We start from the raw sequence: 24,805 nt of genomic DNA, 5'->3' as shown, positions 1-24,805 counted from the left end.
AAGAAAGAAAGAGAGAGATTGAAAGTGAGAGACAGAGAGAAAGATATGGAGGTGGAGAGAGAGAAGAGATAGAAAGAGAGGGAGAGAGAGGGAGGCCAAGGGAGTGCTCTGCATTCTGATGAAATATGATTCATCTAACCTGCCCTTTAATTCACCTATGAATTCAGGACTACTCAAATATTATTTGAAAAGGTCTGGTCACACAAATTTCCTCAATGGCAAAGGTTCCGGATGGATATTGTAATTTATCGGCATAGTAACAAACCCCCACCTCTCAACCCATGCGACCCCAAACTGTTCAATGTGTCCACACCCCTCTTGTTGGCAGAAAGGAAAAAGAGCAGTTTTGAAGCTCATTTCCTGCAATTCTACACATTATGCCATGTCTTATGTGTGTTCATGTGATACCAGGAGTTGAATCCTGTCCGTATTGACCCTGTTCTGGGTCCTGATCCAGGCTGTCTATCGAGTAGGGCTCTTAAAGGTCAAATACAGGCAGTGACTCCTGCACAGTTGACTCCCGTCACATTGTCTTGACAGTGTCCTGGAAAAGACAGTGTCCTGGAAAATATTGTGTCCTGGAAAAATACTGTTTTGGGGCGATGGGGAGGAGATGGGGGGTGTAGCAGATGAGGGGGAGATGAGGTGGACAGTGAGAGGACCAGAGGTGGTGTGAGAGAGATGAGATGAGGGGGACAGTGAGAGGACCAGAGGTGGTGTGAGAGAGATGAGATGAGATGAGGGGGACAGTGAGAGGACCAGAGGTGGTGTGAGAGAGATGAGATGAGATGAGGGGGACAGTGAGAGGACCAGAGGTGGTGTGAGAGAGATGAGATGAGGGGGACAGTGAGAGGACCAGAGGTGGTGTGAGAGAGAGGGAGATGAGATGAGGAGGGCAGTGAGATGATCAGAGGTGGTGTGAGAGAGATGAGATGAGGGGGACAGTGAGAGGACCAGAGGTGGTGTGAGAGAGATGTCACAACTCCTGCAGCTCTGTCGCACGCTGGGTATGTACATAGTCAATGGTAGGCTTCGAGGGGACTCCTATGGTAGGTACACCTATAGCTCATCTCTTGGCAGTAGTACTGTAGACTACTTTATCACTGACCTCAACCCAGAGTCTCTCAGAGCGTTCAGTCAGCCCACTGACACCCCTATCAGACCACAGCAATCTACTTGAACAGAGCAATACTCAATGATGAGGCATCAAAGCCAAAGGAACTGAGTAACATTAGGAAATGCTATAGATGGAAGGAATGCAGTTTGGAAACCTACCAAAAAACAATTAGGAACAACAAATTCAATCTCTTTTAGACAATTTCCTGGGTAAAACGTTCCACTGTAATAGTGAAGGTGTAAACTTGGCAGTAGAAAATCTTAACAGTATATTTGACCTCTCAGCTTCCCTATCAAATCTAAAGATCTCATATAGAAAACTGAAGAAAATGATCAACAACGACAAATGGTTTGATGAAGAATGCAAAACTCTAAGAAAGAAATTGAGAAACCTGTCCAACCAAAAACATAGAGACCCAGAAAACCTGAGTCTACGCCTTCACTATGGTGAATCACTAAACCAATACAGAAATACACTACAGAAAAAGAAGGAACAGCACGTCAGAAATCAGCTCAATGTAATTGAAGAATCCATAGACTCTTACCACTTCTAGGAAAATTGGAAAACACTAAACAAACAACAACACAAAGCTAAGGATGGAGATGTCTGGGTAAACCCCTTCTCCAATCTTTTTGGCTCTATAACAAAGAACAAAGAGCAAAAACATATACATGATCAAATACAAATCTTAGAATCAACTATTAAAGAACCCACTGGATTCTCCAATTACCTTGAATGAGCTACAGGACAAAATAAAACCCTCCAACACAAAAAGGCCTGTGGTGTTGATGGTATCCTCAATGAAATTATCAAATATACAGACAACAAATTCCAATTGGCTGTACTAAAACTCTTTAACATCATCCTTAGCTCTGGCATCTTCCCCAATATTTGGAACCAAGGACTGATCACCCCAATCCACAAAAGTGGAGACAAATTTGACCCCAATAACTACCCTGTGATATGCGTCAACAACAACCTTGGGAAAATCCTCTGCATTATCATTAACAGCAGACTCGTACAGTTCCTCAGTGAAAACAATATACTGAGCAAATGTCAAATTGGCTTTTTATCAAATTATTGTATGACAGACCACGTATTCACCCTGCACACCCTTATTGACAAACAAACAAACCAAAACAAAGGCAAAGTCTTCTCATGCTTTGTTGATTTCAGAAAAGCCTTTGACTCAATTTGGCATGAGGGTCTACTACACAAATTGATGGAAAGTGGTGTTGGGGTAAAACATACAACATTCTAAAATCCATGTACACAAACAACAAGTGTGCGGTTAAAATAGGCAAAAACACACTAATTTCTTCCCACAGGGCCGTGGGGTGAGACAGGGATGCCCACCCTCTTCAACATATATATCAACGAATTGGCGCAGGCACTAGAACAGTCTGCAGCACCCATCACCCTACTAGAATCTGAGGTCAAATGTCTACTGTTTGCTGATGATCTGGTGCTTCTGTCCCCAACCAAGGAGGGCCTACAGCAGCACCTAGATATCCTGCACAGATTTTGCCAGACCTGGGCCCTGACAGTAAATCTCAGTAAGACCAAAATAATGGTGTTCCAAAAAAGGTCCAGCCGCCAAGACCACAAATACAAATTCCATCTGGACACCGTTGCCCTAGAGCACACAAAAAACTATACATACCTTGGCCTAAACATCAGCGCCACAGGTAACTTGCACAAAGCTGTGAACGATCTGAGAGACAAGTCAAGAAGGGCATTCTATGCCATCAAAAGGAACATAAAATTCAACATACCAATTAGGATCTGGCTAAAAATACTTGAATCAGTTATAGAACCCATTGCCCTTTATGGTTGTGAGGTCTGGGGTCTGCTCACTAACCAAGAATTCACAAAATGGGACAAACAACAAATTGAGACTCTGTATGCAGGATTCTGCAAAAAATATTATCTGTGTACAACGTAGAACACCAAATAATGCTTGCAGAGCAGAATTAGGCTGATAACCACTAATTATCTAAATCCAGAAAAGAGCCATTAAATTCTACAACCACCTAAAAGGAAGCGATTCCCAAACCTTCCATAACAAAGCCATCACCTACAGAAAGATGCACCAGGAGAAGAGTCCCCTAAGCAAGCTGGTCCTGGGGCTCTGTTCACAAACACAAACACACCCCACAGACCCCCAGGACAGCAACACAATTAGACCCAACCTAATCATGAGAAAACAAAAATATAATTACTTGACACATTGGAAAGAATTAACAAAAAACAGAGCAAACTAGAACGCTATTTGTCCCTAAACAGAGAGTACACAGTGGCAGAAAACCTGACCACTGTGACTGACCCACACTTATCAAGGAAAGCTTTGACTATGTACAGACTCAGTGAGCATAGCCTTGCTATTGAGAAAGTCCGCCGTAGGCAGACATGGCTCTCAAGAGAAGACAGGCTATGTGCACACTGCCCACAAAGTGAGGTGGAAACTGAGCTGTACTTCCTAACCTCCTACCCAATGTATGACCATATTAGAGACACATATTTCCCTCAGATTTCACTGATCCACAAAGAACTCGAAAACAAACCAGATTTTGATAAACTCCCATATCTACTGGGTGAAATACCACAGTGTGCCATCACTGCATCAAGATTTGTGACCTGTTGCCACAAGAAAAGGTCAACCAGTGAAGAACAAACACCATTGTAAATACAACCCATAACCCTTATTTATTTTCCCTTTTGTACATTAATCATTTGTGCATCGTTACAACACTGTATATATACATAATATGACATTTGTAATGTCTTTATTCTTTTGAAACTTCTGTATGTTAAATGTTTACTGTTAATTTGTATTGTTTATTTCACTTTTGTATATTATCTACCTCACTTGCTTTGGCAATGTTAACATATGTCTCCCATGCCAATAAAGCCCCTTAAATTGAATTGAATTGAGATGAGATGAGATGACGGGGACAGTGAGAGGACCAGAGGTGGTGTGAGAGAGATGAGATGAGATGAGATGAGGGGGACAGTGAGAGGACCAGAGGTGGTGTGAGAGAGAGGGAGATGAGATGAGATGAGGGGGACAGTGAGAGGACCAGAGGTGGTGTGAGAGAGATGAGATGAGGGGGACAGTGAGAGGACCAGAGGTGGTGTGGGAGAGAGGGAAATGAGATGAGGGGGACAGTGAGATGAGGGGGGTTATCAGCTCACACACATAAGTCTCTGTTGGAAGGGCATGGTCACTCCTAGTATGTGTCCAGGTGCTGCTTGGCTGGACCCCTCGTTTGCATACATTTGCATGCTGTCAAACGGGCCCGGCACTGACAGCTTCCAGAGACGCCTCACTTCCTGGAGCTCGGCCCAGTCCTGTCCTGTCCTGTCGGCATGGCGACGGGACACGGCAATGCCACGGCAACCCCCGGGCCAGCCTGTCAGAGCCCTCTCCTCAGCGCCTAGTCGGCGTCACCGAGCGCTAATGTCCTCCAAATGTTACAGAGTAGGGGGAGAGAGAGAGGGGGAGAGAGGTAGAGAGGGAGTGAGAGGGGGAGAGAGGTAGAGAGGGAGTGAGAGGGGGAGAGAGGTAGAGAGGGAGTGAGAGGGGGGAAGACTGAAACCGGGAGAGGTAGAAAAATGATGCAAGAGATAGGGGAAGGGCAGCAGAGAGGGAGAGAAAGAGAGGGGAGAGAAAAATGTCCTGTTTATATCCATTGGCAACCTGTCATTCAGGGCAGAGCCCCACCTGTTTTGAGCCCCACATTTTTTGCAACAAAAAAATATAATATTTATATATTTTTTGGGGGGGGGTTTGTCTGTTTTGCTTGTTATTTTGGCATTAATACGTGTCACATATCAGTTTGCAAACAATGTAAAATATATATATATCATTGTGTTAATAAAGCCACATACAAACATGGTCTCTTTTTTGCTTCCTTGAGTAAGGCAGCTCCAAAATGCAGGTGTTTCAGCCCAGCTCAGTGCTTTCTGTGGTGGTGGGGCAAGCCAGCAGAAAATACAGAGCATTGTGCCGTGATTGGCTCAGTGTTCTTTCACTCATTGGAACACTACGACACAGGCCAAGTCTAAGTCCTTTGTAAGAGGAGACATCAAACATTTCAGCCCTTTGGGTCCTGCCTTTCAAGAAGGCTCAAGGTCATTGGCCACAGATAAAATGACGTCAAATCACATTATATGGACAGTAGCTTTGATTGGACTGATCATTTCAACATCTTAGCTAGCAGTTATCATCATGAATCAAGTCGACAATTTACTGACAGATCCTTTTTAATCCTTGTCATATGAAGAGAAATAATGAAGAGAAATGATAAATAAAACGTATCGGTGCTCATCTGCCATTGGACATAAACATTACGCAACAAGTTGGAAATCGCAAATTAAACAATGAGTCGTTTGGAAGGAATCATTGGCTAACTGCAAGCGTTGCAAAGAAACCACTAACGTTAGCCTGCTATTCAATGGAGTGGCTGTGTTTTCTTTCCAGAGTTCCCACCATAACTCCAGAGAATGCCAGTCTTTGATGACAAAGTTTGATAACAAAATTTGCCAACAAATGACCACTGTGCCACCTTCACAAGGTGAGTCCAAAAATGTCTTGAATGCTGCTGCATAAATGATGTAATATGCCAGGGAGATATGTATACTGTAGCTAAGAAAGTAATACTAAGTGTATGTTGTGTACTAAGCTGTTAGTAGCCCATGTGCCTCACCCTAATAATTTACTTTCACCAACGCGGTATTGTAAACACATCGTTCGTGGCTGGTGTGTGCTTGTTTGTAGACTGTTTTTTCTACAGCTTTGACAGTGCTACTGATAGTAGGTTGACTTTCACGTGTAAATTCAGCACACACACAATTCTATATAAGAATTGTGTTTTTTGACGTGTCAAATTAAAAGCTTATTTAACGTGTCAAATACTGTTATTTGACGTGTATCTTTTTTGACACGCAAAGACCCAAACAACGTTCAATGTGCCTCACCCTAATAATTTGGTCTATTTTCACCTCTTAATTTCACCTACTGTTCTGACTTGGTGGTGAACATGTAGCCTGTAACCTGTTTTAGAGAAATGTAATCATTGAATATTGTAAGAGCTTTCATTGTCTGCTTATATGCCCCCTTTATTTATCCTACGGTTCTGACTTGGTGTACACTGTAAGAACGGCCCATGTTCTGAATTCTGTCGCTGTACATTTCAAAAGTGCTAAACAAATAGTTATATTGACTATGTCTGTCGTCGCTCGCTCATTACTGTCTTAATCTAAATGACGGATTGCCTCTTATTCGCTCGTCGTTCCCTTATGCCATAGTTTGTACATCTCAATTGTCAGTAGAAACCACATTTGTTCAAGCAAGTCAGCCATATCAGCGATGTTTTTTTAAAAGGCTGAATGAACTGTTTCGCTGCTAGACAAAGCCCCGCTGATAGCCAGGTGTAGCAGTGGTAAGATGTTGGGACTCTGGTTTTGGGACAGAATTATGTAGGCATAAACAGCTTGTGGGCACCGTTTGTCACCGTTATTGTGCAATTCATGTATTATTTAGTGTTGTGTTGTGGCTTTACCGGCATGCATCTCACATTTTTGGGGTTTATTTGCCCCACCAAGATTTACATGCTAAAATTGCCACTGTTTATATCTGACCCTCTCCTCTTTTCCATCCTCTCTCTATGTGGCAGTTGACCACTTTCACCTTGGAAGTCCAGAGCAGCACAGGGTGTCAAGGAGCTTAAGCCAAAACAATAAATCTCTCTCTCTCTCTCTCTCTCTCTCTCTCTGTGGGTGTGTGTCCTCCCCTGCTGAGAGAAGCAGACGTGTGTTTACTAGTTTACTGTATCTGACCAGGGAGGCTTGTTGGACTACAGGCTCCCAGTGCAGCTCTCCCAGTGTGAAACACAACAGACGTTAGACTTCACTCTGATGTGTGCCTCGAGATTAGCATAGCCCGCTAATCATCCTACTGCTCACTGCCCCATGTATAATCATGAGAGAGAGAGAGAGGGGGGAGCTCTACAGCTGGTGTAGTGTCTCCAAGACTGCAAGCTATGACCTTCTGATTCGACTGATGAGAAATAAGGAACTGACCATGGCAGGCAAAAATACTGTTAGCGTGTTGAGCAAGCTTGGGAGCTAACTAAAGTCTTCTGGTCTCTGGTCAGGTTACTCATGGGAGTACTCACTGTCAGCCCATCTGGCAGCCCTTGTTGTCCTTTTATCACAATGTTGTTGGGCTGGGATGCTAACGTCAGTCAGAGGGAGGAATGCCAGGTAAACTGAGAATATGTCTCAGGGAGAGAGAGAGAGACAGAGAGAGCGAGGGAGACATAGATAGACACCGAGAGAGAGAGAGAGAGAGAGAGAGAGAGACTGAGAGAGAGTGAGAGAGGGAGACAGAGATCGACACAGTGAGAGAGAGAGATAGAGAGAGAGGGAGTGTGTGAGAGACAGAGAGAGACACGGTAATTGAGAGAGAGAGAGACAGAGAGAGACAGACAGACAGAGACACAGTGAGAGAGAGAGAGAGAGAGAGAGAGAGACAGAGAGAGACAGTGAGAGAGAGAGAGCGAGACAGAGAGAGAGAGAGAGAGAGAGAGAGAGAGAGAGAGAGAGAGAGAGAGGGCTGCCCGAAGCACAGAGCGCCAGGGCCATGTGAGAGTAACAGATTTATAGATACTACAGTGTAATAGGCCGACCCAACAATCCGCTTTCTTTATCCCGGGACAATGGCAGGACTGTTCCGTCACGGACCTACAAGTGTCCAGGCCATCTGTCTGCATAACACCACAGTAAAAACATTGTGCAACACCACCATCACCACTGCCCCCCTGGACTGGTTTCTCTTAAACACACATCGCACCCCAGTGGCCAACCAACCAGCCGGGCCAGCCAACCAGCCAACCAACCAACCAACCAGCCAGCCAGCCAGCCAGCCAGCCAACCAAACAGCCAACCAGCCAGCCATCCAGCCAGTCAGCCAACCAGCCAGTCAACCAACCAACCAACCAACCAGCCAGCCAGCCAGCCAGCCAACCAAACAGCCAGCCAGCCAGCCAGCCAGCCAACCAAACAGCCAACCAGCCAGCCAGCCAGTCAGCATGCCAACCAGGCCTCGAGCCAACCAACAGGCCAACCAGCCATCCAGCCAACCAGCCAACCAACCAACCAACCAGCCAGCCAACCAGCCAGCCAACCAGCCAACCAACCAGCCAACCAACCAACCAACCAGCCAGCCAGCCAGCCAACCAAACAGCCAGCCAGCCAGCCAACCAGCCAACCAACCAACCAACCAACCAACCAGCCAGCCAGCCAACCAACCAAACAGCCAGCCAGCCAGCCAGCCAGCCAGCACTACAACAGCCAGCAGCAACAATGAAAGGCTCCTCTTGTCTTCTTCTCAGGGCAGTGATATCATCAAGATCACCCAGGGCTTTTCTCTATCGCCTCACACACACTCCTACTGACACACAGACATTAGGTTGCTCTAAGAACGGACACGTGCAGACACACACAGAGATGCTTCACAGCTAAGACGACCTGCCTATGTGTGAGGAAGAGTGGTTATGTGTGTATGCGCTCACGCATGTGTGTGTGTGTGTGTGTGTGTGTGTGTGTGTGTGTGTGTGTAGAAGGACAATAAGCTCTGGTCACCATACAGCCGTAGTGACAGTATACTATTGAAAGGCTACTGGAGGAGAAGAGAGAGGCCTCTGTGTATCAGGGAGACACAGAGGAGACACAGCAGTTGGAGCAGCAGGAGAGACAGGAACAGAAAGAAAGAGTGACAGCGAGAGTGTCCTCAGTCGTAAGGCAGACCCATTTCCCTCCTTAGTGAGAAGCTCTCTGTCTGTCTCGGTGGGTGTTTGTGTGTGTGTCTGTGTGTCTGTCTATGTGTGTGTGTGTGTGTGTGTGTGTGTGTGCATGTTCTATCAAAGTGTGACAGTGTTTCTATTTCAATTTCTATGTCTGATTGTCAGTGTGTGTGTGTGTGTGTGTGTGTGTGTGTGTGTGTGTGTGTGTGTGTGTGTGTGTGTGTGTGTGTGTGTGTGTGGAGTGTGTGTGAATGTCAGTAGGCCTTTACATCTGCGCACACAGAGGATGTGTGTTCTCAGCATGCTCTCCCTCCTCCCAACCCTCACAGCTGTGTGACGTCACCATGGTGACACTGAACACTACACCCGGGACACCTGCAAAGCACCCTGGGAAACAGAACCCACCTGCATCTGTAGCCCTCTTAAACAGACAGAGGAACCCCTCATCCTGGATCTGAAAGACCTAACTGTTCTGTCTCTTTCTTTATGCATAAAGTCAAGGCAGAAGGCTGGACAACATGTTAATTGTGTGACATACTGTTAACAGTACAGTAGTCGCATTAGTCAGCATGTAGATAGAGACAGACAGTAAACAGACCTTTCAGGCAGTAGCATGCACACTCATCGTTGTCAGTGGCCGTGTCCAATATCCACACTCGCATTCTAAATAGTAGGCATTTTGGGGTATGCAAAAAAAAAATAATAATAATAATGTTATACACAGTATTATTATATGTAGTATAAATGCCAGGATGTTATACTCATTTGGACATTTCATCTAATAGAATCAACTGCACACTGAAGAGAATCATCGTTAGAGACCCATTTGCGCTTCGCCGCGGCTGACAATCCAAGAAGGTGAACACACGGTACCAAAATTAACTAATAGTGGGGATGAACACAATTGAGCGTTAGATTATGTATTCTCAGACTAGTATGTTGAATTTTGTTTCTTACTGCATTTGTTTTCACTAAACAGTACATTGAAAATAGTATGTAGTACGATTAGTACACCATATGTCATTTTAGTCAGTAGCAAGATTTCGGACACGACCAATGAGTATTGGACAGGAAGACCAAGCAAAGGCCACTAAGAAATGGATGGATGGATGGATGGATGGATGAGAGGCACAGGTTCTGTGATGCTATAGTTGTGTTTTAGTATTTGTGTTTCCTGTTCTTAATTCATTTAAATGTACCACTTATTCTTTGCTGGTTTGTAATGCAGGGCTCCATTGTAAAATATACTTTGGTGTCAAATGGACTTCCCCAGCTAAAATAAAGGTTTAAAAAAGTGTTGTTTCGCCTCTCTCTCTCAATCTGTCTCTGTCTCTGTCTCTGTCTCTGTCTCTGTCTCACACACACACACACACACACACACACACACACACACACACACACACACACACACACACACACACACACACACACACACACACACACACACACATAAACACACACACACACACACACACACACACACACACACACACACACACACACACACCTTTCACAGTAGTCTCCCTCCAGGGTCCTGCAAACTGGAGACCCTCTCTGCTCAGCTCTGTCGTACCGACCGACTGAGAGCTCCCAGAGCACTCTCCAAAGTATTCTCTCCTCTAGCAAGAGCTCTTGTCCTCACAGCCTCCAGTTGACAGTGAGATGGGCTACTTAACACAATACTTTGAGACTCCTGATAATGTGAACTCAACTAGCACACATTCTGTACAACCTGAACCAACAGTGAACACCTCTTCAGAGATTCACCAAACCCAAAACTCTAACCACAGCCAATCTGTAACTATTACCATAGCCAATCTGTAACTATAACCATAGACAATCTGTAACTATTACCATAGCCAATCTGTAACTATTACCATAGACAATCTGTAACTATTACCATAGACAATCTGTAACTATTACCATAGCCAATCTGTAACTATTACCATAGACAATCTGTAACTATTACCATAGACAATCTGTAACTATTACCATAGCCAATCTGTAACTATTACCATAGCCAATCTGTAACTATAACCATAGACAATCTGTAACTATTACCATAGCCAATCTGTAACTATACCATAGACAATCTGTAACTATAACCATAGCCAATCTGTAACTATTACCATAGACAATCTGTAACTATTACCATAGACAATCTGTAACTATTACCATAGACAATCTGTAACTATGACCATAGACAATCTGTAACTATTACCATAGCCAATCTGTAACTCATAGCCAATCTGTAACTATAGACCATAGACAATCTGTAACTATAACCATAGACAATCTGTAACTATAACCATAGACAATCTGTAACTATGACCATAGACAATCTGTAACTATAACCAAGACAATCTGTAACTATAACCATAGCCAATCTGTAACTACCATAGACAATCTGTAACTATAGACAATCTGTAACTATAACCATAGCCAATCTGTAACTTTAGGCAATCTGTAACTATAGACAATCTGTAACTATTACCATAGCCAATCTGTAACCATAACCAATCTGTAACTATAACCATAGCCAATCTGTAACTATAGACAATCTGTAAATATAGACAATCTGTAACTATAACCATAGACAATCTGTAACTATAACCATAGCCAATCTGTAACTATAGACAGTCTGTAACTATAACCATAGACAATCTGTAACTATGACCATAGACAATCTGTAACTATACCATAGACAATCTGTAACTATAACCATAGACAATCTGTAACTATTACCATAGCCAATCTGTAACTATTACCATAGACAATCTGTAACTATTACCATAGCCAATCTGTAACTATGACCATAGACAATCTGTAACTATTACCATAGCCAATCTGTAACTATTACCATAGACAATCTGTAACTATTACCATAGACAATCTGTAACTATTACCATAGCCAATCTGTAACTATTACCATAGCCAATCTGTAACTATTACCATAGACAATCTGTAACTATTACCACAGCCAATCTGTAACTATTACCATAGACAATCTGTAACTATAACCATAGACAATCTGTAACTATTACCATAGCCAATCTGTAACTATTACCATAGACAATCTGTAACTATAACCATAGCCAATCTGTAACCATAACCACAGCCAATCTGTAATCATAACCAATCTATTTAGCAATTATCTGCTCTCTGCCACAGTGGGAGCCGAGGGAGAGAGGGAGTGGCTGTGAGGTAAGATAAACAGCATTGTGAGACCAGGAGACAGTACAGGATAGAGACTCCTAATTTCCCCCAGGAGGTCAGTGTGGTTAGGTCTTTCTCCCCCCGTCCTCCCCCTCCAACCGCCCACACCTCCCGTGGGATGGGGGAGATGTTGCTTGCGGCTCCACAAATAAATGTTGACTAGTGTGTCCCATCCTTAATGTTTAATGCCTCTGATTACCTGGTCTAATTAACTGCAGCTCTGAGTCAGAGAAAGAGTTCATTTACTAGAAGAGAATCAGAGACTGACTCACACTGACATTTATGACCAATTAGGACCTGGGTGAGAAAGGAGTGTTGGAGTAGTGTGTGTGTGTGTGTGTGTGTGTGTGTGTGTGTGTGTGTGTGTGTGTGTGTGTGTGTGTGTGTGTGTGTGTGTGTGTTTGTTGCAGGTAGAGTAAGGGGTTGTGAAGTCACAGGTAGTAGTGACTGTGTGTTATTGATTCAGTGATTAACCCTTAAAGCAACTATCACAGGTCACAACACAACGTCACTTACCGACCCAGCTCTAAGATCAGCCTTGACCTTCTGTGCCATGCAGCCTGGACGAAGATCAAAGATCAGCCATGACCTTCTATACCAGGCAGCCTGAACCCAGCTCTAAGATCAGCCATGACCTTCTATACCAGGTAGCCTGGACCCATCTCTAATATCAGCCATGACCTTCTGTGCCACGCAGCCTGGACCCAGCTCTAATATCAGCCATGACCTTCTATACCATGCAGCCTGAACCCAGCTCTAATATCAGCCATGACCTTCTATACCACGCAGCCTGGACCCAGCTCTAATATCAGCCATGACCTTCTATGCCATGCAGCCTGGACGAAGATCAAAGATCAGCCATGACCTTCTATGCCATGCAGCCTGAACCCAGCTCTAATATCAGCCATGACCTTCTATGCCATGCAGCCTGAACCCAGCTCTAATATCAGCCATGACCTTCTATGCCATGCAGCCTGGACCCAGCTCTAATATCAGCCATGACCTTCTATACCATGCAGCCTGAACCCAGCTCTAATATCAGCCATGACCTTCTATACCAGGCAGCCTGAACCCAGCTCTAATATCAGCCATGACCTTCTATGCCATGCAGCCTGAACCCAGCTCTAAGATCAGCCATGACCTTCTATACCAGGTAGCCTGGACCCATCTCTAATATCAGCCATGACCTTCTGTGCCATGCAGCCTGAACACAGCTCTAAGATCAGCCATGACCTTCTATGCCATGCAGCCTGGACCCAGCTCTAATATCAGCCATGACCTTCTATACCATGCAGCCTGGACCCAACTCTAAGATCAGCCATGACCTTCTATACCATGCAGCCTGGACCCATCTCTAATATCAGCCATGACCTTCTATGCCATGCAGCCTGGACCCAGCTCTAATATCAGCCATGTATCTTCTATACCATGCAGCCTGGACCCAGCTCTAAAATCAGCCATGACCTTCTATACCATGCAGCCTGAACCCAGCTCTAATATCAGCCATGACCTTCTATACCAGGCAGCCTGAACCCAGCTCTAATATCAGCCATGACCTTCTATGCCATGCAGCCTGAACCCAGCTCTAAGATCAGCCATGACCTTCTATACCAGGTAGCCTGGACCCATCTCTAATATCAGCCATGACCTTCTGTGCCATGCAGCCTGAACACAGCTCTAAGATCAGCCATGACCTTCTATGCCATGCAGCCTGGACCCAGCTCTAATATCAGCCATGACCTTCTATACCATGCAGCCTGGACCCAACTCTAAGATCAGCCATGACCTTCTATACCACGCAGCCTGGACCCAGCTCTAATATCAGCCATGACCTTCTATACCATGCAGCCTGGACCCATCTCTAATATCAGCCATGACCTTCTATACCATGCAGCCTGGACCCATCTCTAATATCAGCCATGACCTTCTATACCATGCAGCCTGGACCCATCTCTAATATCAGCCATGACCTTCTATGCCAGGCAGCCTGAACCCAGCTCAAAGATCAGCCATGACCTTCTATACCATGCAGCCTGGACCCATCTCTAATATCAGCCATGACCTTCTATACCATGCAGCCTGGACCCATCTCTAATATCAGCCATGACCTTCTATACCACGCAGCCTGGACCCAGCTCTAATATCAGCCATGACCTTCTATGCCATGCAGCCTGGACCCATCTCTAATATCAGCCATGACCTTCTATGCCAGGCAGCCTGAACCCAGCTCAAAGATCAGCCATGACCTTCTATACCATGCAGCCTGGACCCATCTCTAATATCAGCCATGACCTTCTATACCAGGTAGCCTGGACCCATCTCTAATATCAGCCATGACCTTCTGTGCCATGCAGCCTGAACACAGCTCTAAGATCAGCCATGACCTTCTATGCCATGCAGCCTGGACCCAGCTCTAATATCAGCCATGACCTTCTATACCATGCAGCCTGGACCCAACTCTAAGATCAGCCATGACCTTCTATACCACGCAGCCTGGACCCAGCTCTAATATCAGCCATGACCTTCTATACCATGCAGCCTGGACCCATCTCTAATATCAGCCATGACCTTCTATACCATGCAGCCTGGACCCATCTCTAATATCAGCCATGACCTTCTATACCATGCAGCCTGGACCCATCTCTAATATCAGCCATGACCTTCTATGCCAGGCAGCCTGAACCCAGCTCAAAGATCAGCCATGACCTTCTATACCATGCAGCCTGGACCCATCTCTAATATCAGCCATGACCTTCTATACCATGCAGCCTGGACCCATCTCTAATATCAGCCATGACCTTCTATACCACGCAGCCTGGACCCAGCTCTAATATCAGCCATGACCTTCTATGCCATGCAGCCTGGACCCATCTCTAATATCAGCCATGACCTTCTATGCCAGGCAGCCTGAACCCAGCTCAAAGATCAGCCATGACCTTCTATACCATGCAGCCTGGACCCATCTCTAATATCAGCCATGACCTTCTATACCATGCAGCCTGGACCCATCTCTAATATCAGCCATGACCTTCTATACCATGCAGCCTGAACCCAGCTCTAAGATCAGCCATGACCTTCTATGCCAGGCAGCCTGGACCCAGCTCTAATATCAGCCATGACCTTCTATACCATGCAGCCTGGACCCATCTCTAATATCAGCCATGACCTTCTATACCAGGCAGCCTGAACCCAGCTCTAATATCAGCCATGACCTTCTATACCATGCAGCCTGGACCCATCTCTAATATCAGCCATGACCTTCTATACCATGCAGCCTGAACCCAGCTCAAAGATCAGCTCTGACTCTGATGTAACCCTGCTTGCATCACCCCTCCGTCCCCACCAGCAGCTGACACTCAGGCCCGTTTCCCTCGACAACAGCTGCTATGAGGCAATGATGTCCACCAGCACGATACAATACGGCATGTGAGACGCCCCACAATGGAGGAATTGTGTTGTTCACTGCGGTGGATGCCATCTTTGTGTGTTCGGGGGTTTTACGTTGTTACTGATGTTGTTGTTGATGTTTAGATGGCTATCGATTCTAGTCCTTATACGGGAGGGCAACAGGGCCTTAGCCCCTCCCTGGCTCGGCGGGAGACAATAGGGCAATGCGTTGGGACGCGTAGGGTTAATAAACGAACAACAATAAAACACGTCCTGCAGGGATGTAGGCCATGAGGAAGATAGAAGGGTCTTGTTGGGCGTTGCTGTGTGTTGTTGGGCATCGTTGTATGTCGTTGGTAGTGAGTCCTGGCATCTAATCCACCGTAAATATAGTGGATTAAAGATGCTAAAAGATACTAAAACAGGTCAGTTGAGAATGACACGGAAGTATCAAGACTTACGGTGTTAAGAACATTTTTGGGGGTGAAGGCCCTTGTTTGAGCTGCTTATAGCATCACTTTGGGTAACATTTGACTGTTTGTAAATGCTAACAAACAAGCTAAAACAACAAGTGGGTAGAAGAAAGAAGAGACTGAAGGAGACAGATTACCAAACTGTTCATTTGACATGGAACCCCTCTTCTCCCTACTGAGTTTAAGTTACAGTGTAAACGCACCCCTCCTCTTCCAGCCCATCCCCTTGAGCTTGGCCCATCCTCATCAGCTGCTATTCTCTCCATATTTCTTAATTGTGTCCTGCTTTTCTCAACACCTGCCCAACTTCCCCTCCCTCCCTCCCTCCCTCCCTCCCTCCCTCCCTCCCTCCCTCCCTCCCTCCCTCCCTCCCTCCCTCCCTCCCTCCCTCCCTCCCTCCCTATATCTCTCTCTGCCTCCTCCCTCATCCCCCTCCCTCCCTCCCTCCTTCTATCTCTCTCTGTCTCCTCCCCTCTAACTCTCCCGTCCCATTCTGCAGTGTTCTCTAACAGTCCCTAATTGTCATCATAAGGCTACGCTCCCTGTCACAACTGGAGAACAGGCCGTAGACCAACTGGGTACAGGCTGGCTCCCCAGGCCCCTGCCTGCCCCTGGGAGTCCACGGCTGGGGACACAAGGAGGAAACAGGCTTGGCTAGTGTAACTAACGAAGGTAAACTGGGAATTTCACCTGACTGACACAGATAGAGACAGAGAGGGAGAGAGAGAGTGAGAAACAGAGAGCGACAAACTGAGAGAGAGAGAGAGAGAAGGGGGGTGGGGTGGGTAGTGTAGCTAGCTAACAATGGCATCCTGGGAATTGAGGCAAAATTACACCTCGGGTTTGGTATTGTAGTGTGCCTAATAAGGCTGGGTTGTGTTGTAGCAAACAGAGAGAAGAGAGTCCCAGTGTTACACCTCTGCTTGGATAATAGTAGTTATGAATAGCATACAGGAGGTTTTGGGGTGACAATAATGAGGTTTAGGGGTGACTAACAGGAGGTTTAGGGTTGGCTAAAAGGAGGTTTAGGGGTGACTAACAGGAGGTTTAGGGGAGACTAACAGGAGGTTTAGGGTTGGCTAACAGGAGGTTTAGGGGTGACTAACAGGAGGTTTAGGGGAGACTAACAGGAGGTTTAGTGATGACTAACAGGAGGTTTGGGGTGACTAACAGGAGGTTTAATGGAGACTAACAGGAGGTTTAGGGGAGACTAACAGAAGGTTTAGGGGTGACTAACAGGAGGTTTAATGGAGACTAACAGGAGGTTTAGGTGAGACTAACAGAAGGTTTAGGGGTGAATAACAGGAGGTTTAGGGGAGACTAACAGGAGGTTTAGGGGTGAATAACAGGAGGTTTAGGGGAGACTAACAGGAGGTTTAGGGGAGACTAACAGGAGGTTTAGGTGAGACTAACATGAGGTTTTGGGGTGAATAACAGGAGGTTTAGGGGAGACTAACAGGAGGTTTAGGGGAGACTAACAGGAGGTTTAGGTGAGACTAACATGAGGTTTTGGGGTGAATAACAGGAGGTTTAGGGGTGAATAACAGGAGGTTTTGGGGTGAATAACAGGAGGTTTAGGGGTGAATAACAGGAGGTTTAGGGGTGAATAACAGGAGGTTTAGGGGAGACTAACATGAGGTTTTGGGGTGAATAACAGGAGGTTTATGGGAGACTAACAGAAGGTTTAGGGGAGACTAACATGAGGTTTTGGGGTGAATAACAGGAGGTTTAGGGGTGAATAACAGGAGGTTTAGGGGTGAATAACAGGAGGTTTAATGGAGACTAACAGGAGGTTTAGGTGAGACTAACAGGAGGTTTAGGGGAGACTAACATGAGGTTTTGGGGTGAATAACAGGAGGTTTAGGGGTGAATAACAGGAGGTTTAGGGGTGAATAACAGGAGGTTTAGGGGTGAATAACAGGAGGTTTAGGGGTGAATAACAGGAGGTTTAGGGGTGAATAACAGGAGGTTTAGGGGTGAATAACAGGAGGTTTAGGGGTGAATAACAGGAGGTTTAGGGGTGAATAACAGGAGGTTTAGGGGTGAATAACAGGAGGTTTAGGGGTGAATAACAGGAGGTTTAGGGGAGACTAACAGGAGGTTTAGGTGAGACTAACATGAGGTTTTGGGGTGAATAACAGGAGGTTTAGGGGTGACTAACAGGAGGTTTAATGGAGACTAACATGAGGTTTTGGGGTGAATAACAGGAGGTTTAGGGGTGAATAACAGGAGGTTTAGGGGAGACTAACAGGAGGTTTAGGGGTGAATAACAGGAGGTTTAGGGGTGAATAACAGGAGGTTTAGGGGTGAATAACAGGAGGTTTAGGGGAGACTAACAGAAGGTTTAGGGGAGACTAACATGAGGTTTTGGGGTGAATAACAGGAGGTTTAGGGGTGAATAACAGGAGGTTTAGGGGTGACTAACATGAGGTTTTGGGGTGAATAACAGGAGGTTTAGGGGTGAATAACAGGAGGTTTAGGGGTGACTAACAGGAGGTTTTGGGGTGAATAACAGGAGGTTTAGGGGTGAATAACAGGAGGTTTAGGGGTGAATAACAGGAGGTTTAATGGAGACTAACAGGAGGTTTAGGTGAGACTAACAGGAGGTTTAGGGGAGACTAACATGAGGTTTTGGGGTGAATAACAGGAGGTTTAGGGGTGAATAACAGGAGGTTTAGGGGTGAATAACAGGAGGTTTAGGGGTGAATAACAGGAGGTTTAGGGGTGAATAACAGGAGGTTTAGGGGAGACTAACATGAGGTTTAGGGGTGAATAACAGGAGGTTTAGGGGAGACTAACAGGAGGTTTAGGGGTGAATCAAATCAAATCAAATTGAATTTGTCACATGCACCGAATACAACAAGTGTAGCCTTTTATGTGAAATGCTTACTTACTTATCCAACAGTTCAAGAAGAAGAAAATATTTTGCCTTTATTTAACTAGTCAGTTAAGAACAACTTCTTATTTTCAATGACGGCTTACGGGGGAACAGTGGGTTAACTGCCTTGTTCAGGGGCAGAACGACAGGTTTTTATCTTGTCAGCTCAGGGATTCGATCTTGCAACCTTTCATTTACTAGTCCAACGTTCTAACCACTAGGCTACCTGCCTCCCTTTTACCAAGTGCACTAAAATAAAAAGTACTAATAAAAAGTAACACAATAAGAATAACAATAACGAGGCTATATACAGGGAGCACCGGTACAGAGTCAGTGTGCGGGGGTACAGGCGAGTTGAGGTAATCTGTACTTGTAGGTGGAGGCGAAGTGACTATGCATAGATAACAAACAAACAGCGAGTGTTAAAAAGGGAGGGGGTGGGGTCAATGTAAATTGTCTGGTGGCGATTTTATGAATTGTTCAGCAGTCTTATGGCTTGGGGGAAGAAACTGTTGAGGAGCTTTTTGGTCCTAGACTTGGCGCTCCGGTACCGCTTGCCGTGTGGTAGCAGAGAAAACAGTCTATAACTTGGGTGACTGGAGTCTCTGACAATTTTATGGTATTTCCTCTGACACTGCCTATTATATAGGTCCTGGATGGCAGGAAGCTTGGCCCCAGTGATGTACTGGGCTGTTCACGCTACCCACTTAAGTTCCTTACGGTCAGATGCTGAGCAGTTGTCATACCAGGCAGTGATGCAACCGGTCAGGATGCTCTCGATGGTGCAGCTGTAGAACCTTTTGAGGATCTGGGGACCCATGCCAAATGTTTTCAGTCTCCTGAGGGGGAAAAGGTTTTGTCGTGCCCTCTTCACAACTGTCTTGGTATGTTTGGAACATGATTGTTCATTGGTGATGTGGACAACAAGGTACTTGAAACTCTCGACCCGCTGAATAACAGGAGGTTTGGGGTGACTGACAGGTGGTTTGGTGTGACTAACAGGAGGTTGGGGTGACTAACAGGAGGTTTAGGGGTGACTGACAGGAGGTTTGGGGTTACTAACAGGAGGTTTGGGGTTACTAACAGGAGGCTTAGGGGTGACTAACAGGAGGTTTGGGGTGACTAACAGGAGGTTTAGGGGTGACTAACAGGAGGTTTGGGGTGACTAACAGGAGGTTTAGGGGTGACTAACAGGAGGTTTGGGGTGACTAACAGGAGGTTTGGGGTGACTAACAGGAGGTTTAGGGGTGACTGACAGGTGGTTTGGGGTGACTGACATGAGGTTTTGGGTGACTAACAGGAGGTTTGGGGTGACTAACAGGAGGTTTGGGGTGACTGACAGGAAGTTTAGGGGTGACTGACAGGTGGTTTGGGGTGACTGACATGAGGTTTTGGGTGACTAACAGGAGGTTTGGGGTGACTAACAGGAGGTTTAGGGGTGACTAACAGGAGGTTTGGGGTGACTAACAGGAGGTTTGGGGTGACTAACAGGAGGTTTAGGGGTGACTGACAGGTGGTTTGGGGTGACTGACATGAGGTTTTGGGTGACTAACATGAGGTTTTGGGTGACTAACAGGAGGTTTGGGGTGACTAACAGGAGATTTAGGGGTGAGTGACAGAATAGACCTTCTTTAGAGTCAGGAGTAGAGTAGGTAGATGATGATGCAACCAGGAAATTATCACACACACACACATACACACACACACACACACACACACACACACACACACACACACACACACACACACACACACACACACACACACACACACACATACAAACCTTTTGAAAAATGTACACAATAGGGCTGAACATCACAAAATACATGCAATATGGATAACTAGATTGCAAGACAGACTGTGGAATGTGACCTAACGAAGGAGAAAAGGAAGATTGACCATTCTGGTGTTGAATGTAAGTTTTACTGATCAGCTGAGTGAAGACAAATAAGCAGGCATGTTGGTGTGTATGTCGGTGTGTTGGTGGTGGTGGCACTGTGTGAATGTGCAGGCGTGCCCAGGCGGGGGGCACCAGTTTGGGGGCATGTGTCCACCCAGCGTGGGGCCGGAGTAGGCCTGGTGCCCGGCCAGCTGGAGACCCAATCTGTCGTGGGGGTCCACTGCACGGCGGAGGGAGAACAGGCGCAACCCACGGCGCCCCGACCATTTGCCCCTCTGCCCCTCTGGCCGGGACTTGCCGCTTGGCAGGTCGCAGCCGGGGTCTGACAGCTCGACACAGCCCGCGCGGCATGGGGCTGAGGCAGGGAGAGGAGGGGCGGGGGGGGGGGGGGCAGTGGGTCTGGAGGTGGTGGTTACAGCGGCAGGCAGACTGACAGCCAGCCAGGCACACTGCCAACACTCACACCGCTAGGGAGGGGAGAGGGGGCAAAGAGGAGGAGGAGGAGAGAGAGGGAGCGAGAGAGGGAGCGAGAGAGGGAGCGAGAGAGGGAAAGAGGAGGAGGAAGAGAGAGAGGGAGTGAGAGGGAGAGAGAGGGAGAGAGAGACAGACAGAGAGAGAGACAGAGAGAGAGAGAGAGAGAGAGAGAGAGAGGGAGAGAGAGAGAGAGGGGGGGGGGGCTCAGACAGGGAACACAGCAGTACAGGCCAAGTGCTAAATAGTCACTAAATGCTACTTTGATATGCTTAGCCGGATGGCAGAGAGAGGACATGGCAGGGCTGTCATGTTGTGTGTATGTTCGTGTGTCTGTCTGGGAGAGGAGTAGCTTAGAGTGGGAGAGAGTGGGGGGAAAAAAATAAGTGAGTTCTTCAACATCTCCGGTCAACAAACTTCATAAAGAGGATACCTGGTTTTCTGTTGAAACTCAATGTAGCTCGTCAAAACGACAATAATCAAAATATGTGATGTTATGGTAATATGTCAACTTAGAAAAAAGTGTTGGGGTCCTCTCTATCCAGAATCCCATGCTGTACTACAACGGTATTGAACTGACCCCTTGGACAGTTTTAACACTCTCGCTGTGCCCTAGTCACGTTCACCCTCGTCACAAAGAGGAATCCAAGATGCCCAGCTAACACATTTGGTTCCTTGGAAGTTTTATGAACTTATATCTTTTAGGCGTGCAACTGTATACGTATTCCTACTGATCCATTCTGTACAGGGACCTCAGTATGGTCCGCACTGTGATCCCAAATTAATACATAAAAATATCTTTACACAATACAAATACTAAGCCTATAGGCTATGCCTATGCTGACTTGTTGGCCTATGCCTCTTGAGTAAATCTGAGCTGAAAAAAACAAAACAATTTCAGGCTATTCTATTAAAACAACTAGAGCCTATGAACAAGTAATCAAAAGTAATTAATTGTCTCATTTCAAATTGTCCTTTTGTGAGGCGCAGCCGGGAACTAGTTCTGTAGGATGGCAAGCGGTGAGGGGGTCGATAAACCAGGAGGATCCTCCGTCAGCGTTTAAAATCTCCAGTTTGGGAAAATGTTGTCTTCCCAGTAGATCACAACGGACAGAGAGTTGTTGATAAAACCCTAACAGTTTGTCTCCACGGTCAATGAGAATAGCCGATAGAGCCGACAACACCTAAAATACGTTGACACATCAACCCAGTACAGTTGTTCTTTTATTATTTATTTTTTTTACTTTTATTTAACTAAGTAAGTCAGTTAAGAACAAATTGTTATTTATAATGACTGCCTATTCCCGCGGTGGAGGGAATAGAGATCATTTTACGAGATTCTGACCAATTGGGGTTATTTTGTGTATTTCTTTTTTCTGGTGATCTTAACAATTTTTGTACAGAATGTTTTTGTCATCGAAAACCGAAAAACAGCTTCTGGACATCAGAACAGCGATCACTAACCTCGATTTGGACAAGAACTTCTACTTCAATGAGTCAGAGGCGAAAGACATACATCTCGAACAAGGCACAAATCACCGACGCTCCAAGAAGAAGGAGACGGCGCTATAGAGGCCGGCGTGCAGGATAAGAGCCACTCAAGACTATCCTATCAACGTGATCTGAAGAACTGGAATATTCTGAAGTCAGCAAAAAAAAGAAACGTCCCTTGTCTTTCAAAGATAATTATAAAAAATCCAAATAACTTCACAAATCTTCACTGTAAAGGGTTTAAACACCGTTTCCCATGCTTGTTCAATGAACCATAAACAGTTAATGAACATGCACCTGTGGAACGGTTGTTAAGACACTAACAGCTTACAGACGGTAGGCAATTAAGGCCACAGTTATGAAAATTTAGGACTACAGAGACCTTTCTACTGACTCTGGGAAACACCAAAAGAAAGATGCCCAGGGTCCCTGCTCATCTGCATGAATGTGCCTTAGGCATGCTGCAAGGAGGCATTAGGACTGCAGATGTGGCCAGGTCAATACATTGCAACGTCTGTACTGTGAGACGCCTACGACAGCGCTACAGGGAGACAGGACAGTACTGCCAAAAAGTGCTCTTCGCGGTCACGGTTTTGCCTCACCAGGGTGATGGTCGGAATCGCGTTTATCGTCGAAGGAATGAGGAATGAGCGTTACACCAAGGCCTGTACTCTGGAGCGGAATCGATTTGGAGGTGAAGGGTCCATCATGGTCTGGGGCGGTGTGTCACAGCATCATCGGACTGAGCTTGTTGTCATTGCAGGCAATCTCAACGCTGTGGGTTACAGGGAAGACATCCTCCTTCACAGCAAGAACTGGCAAATCTGGTGCAGTCCATGAGGAGGAGATGCACTGCCTTACTTAATGCAGCTGGTGGTCACATCAGATACTGACTGTTACTTTTGACCACCCCCCCCTTTGTTCAGGGACACATTATTCTATTTCTGTTAGTCACCTTGTCTGTGGAACTTGTGCAGTTTATGTCTCAGTTGTTGAATCTTATTATGTTCATACAAATATTTACACATGTTAAGTTTGCTGAAAATAAATGCAGTTGACAGTGAAAGGACGTTTCTTTTTTTGCTGAGTTTATATTGCTTTGTGTAAACATACTATTAACTGAGAGAGTTTTTATCTATATTTTTCGTAGCTGTCTATCTACCACCACAAACCGTTGCTGGCACGAGGACTACAATCAACTAACTGTATAGGGCCATAAGCAAACAAGAAAATTCCAATCTAGCTGACGCTCCTAGTGGCCAAAATACATTTGACCTATTTTCTACAAGCCTGTCACCTGTGTCACTAGAGGAGGAAAAACTCCACACACAGAGACAAAGCTCTCTCTCGCCCTCCATTTGGCAAAGCTGACAATAACTATATCCTCCTGATTCCTGCTCATAAGCAAAAACTCAAACAGGAAGTGCTGTATCTGCTCAATACGGAAGTAGTCCGATGAAGCAGATGCTAGCACAGACCGGAATATGTTTCGGGATTCATCCGATGGCATTGAGGAGTATCCCAAATCAGTCACCGGCTTCATAAATAAGTGCATTGACAAAGTTGTCCCCACAGTATATATCCCAACCAATAGCCATGGATTACAGGCAACATCCGCACTGAAGTAAATGCTAGAGCAGTGCTTTCAAGGAGCAGGATACTAATCCCGACACTTATAAGAAATCCTGCTACTCCCTCCGATGACCCATCAAACAGGCAAAGCATCAACACAGGACCAAGAACAAATCCTACTACACTGGCTCTGATGCTTGTCGGTTGTGGCAGGGCTTGAAAACTATTATGGATTACAAAGGGAAAGCCAGCCGTGAGGTGTCCAGTGACGCAAGCAGACAAGCTAAATACCTTCTATGCTCGCTTCGAGGTTAACAACACTGAACCATGCATGAGAAAACCAGCACTCCAGATGACTGTGTGATTACGCTCTCTGTAGCCAATTTGAGCAAGACCTTTAAACAGGTTATCAATCACAAGGCCACAGGGCCAGACGGATTACCAGGACGCATACTCAGAGCATGCGCATAACCAGCTGGAAAGTGTCTTCAC

Source organism: Salmo salar, chromosome 25 (genome assembly GCF_965601325.2).
Source record: "Salmo salar chromosome 25, fSalSal1, whole genome shotgun sequence".
Classification (NCBI taxonomy): domain Eukaryota; kingdom Metazoa; phylum Chordata; class Actinopteri; order Salmoniformes; family Salmonidae; genus Salmo; species Salmo salar.
Note: the sequence above shows the minus strand (reverse complement) of the source record.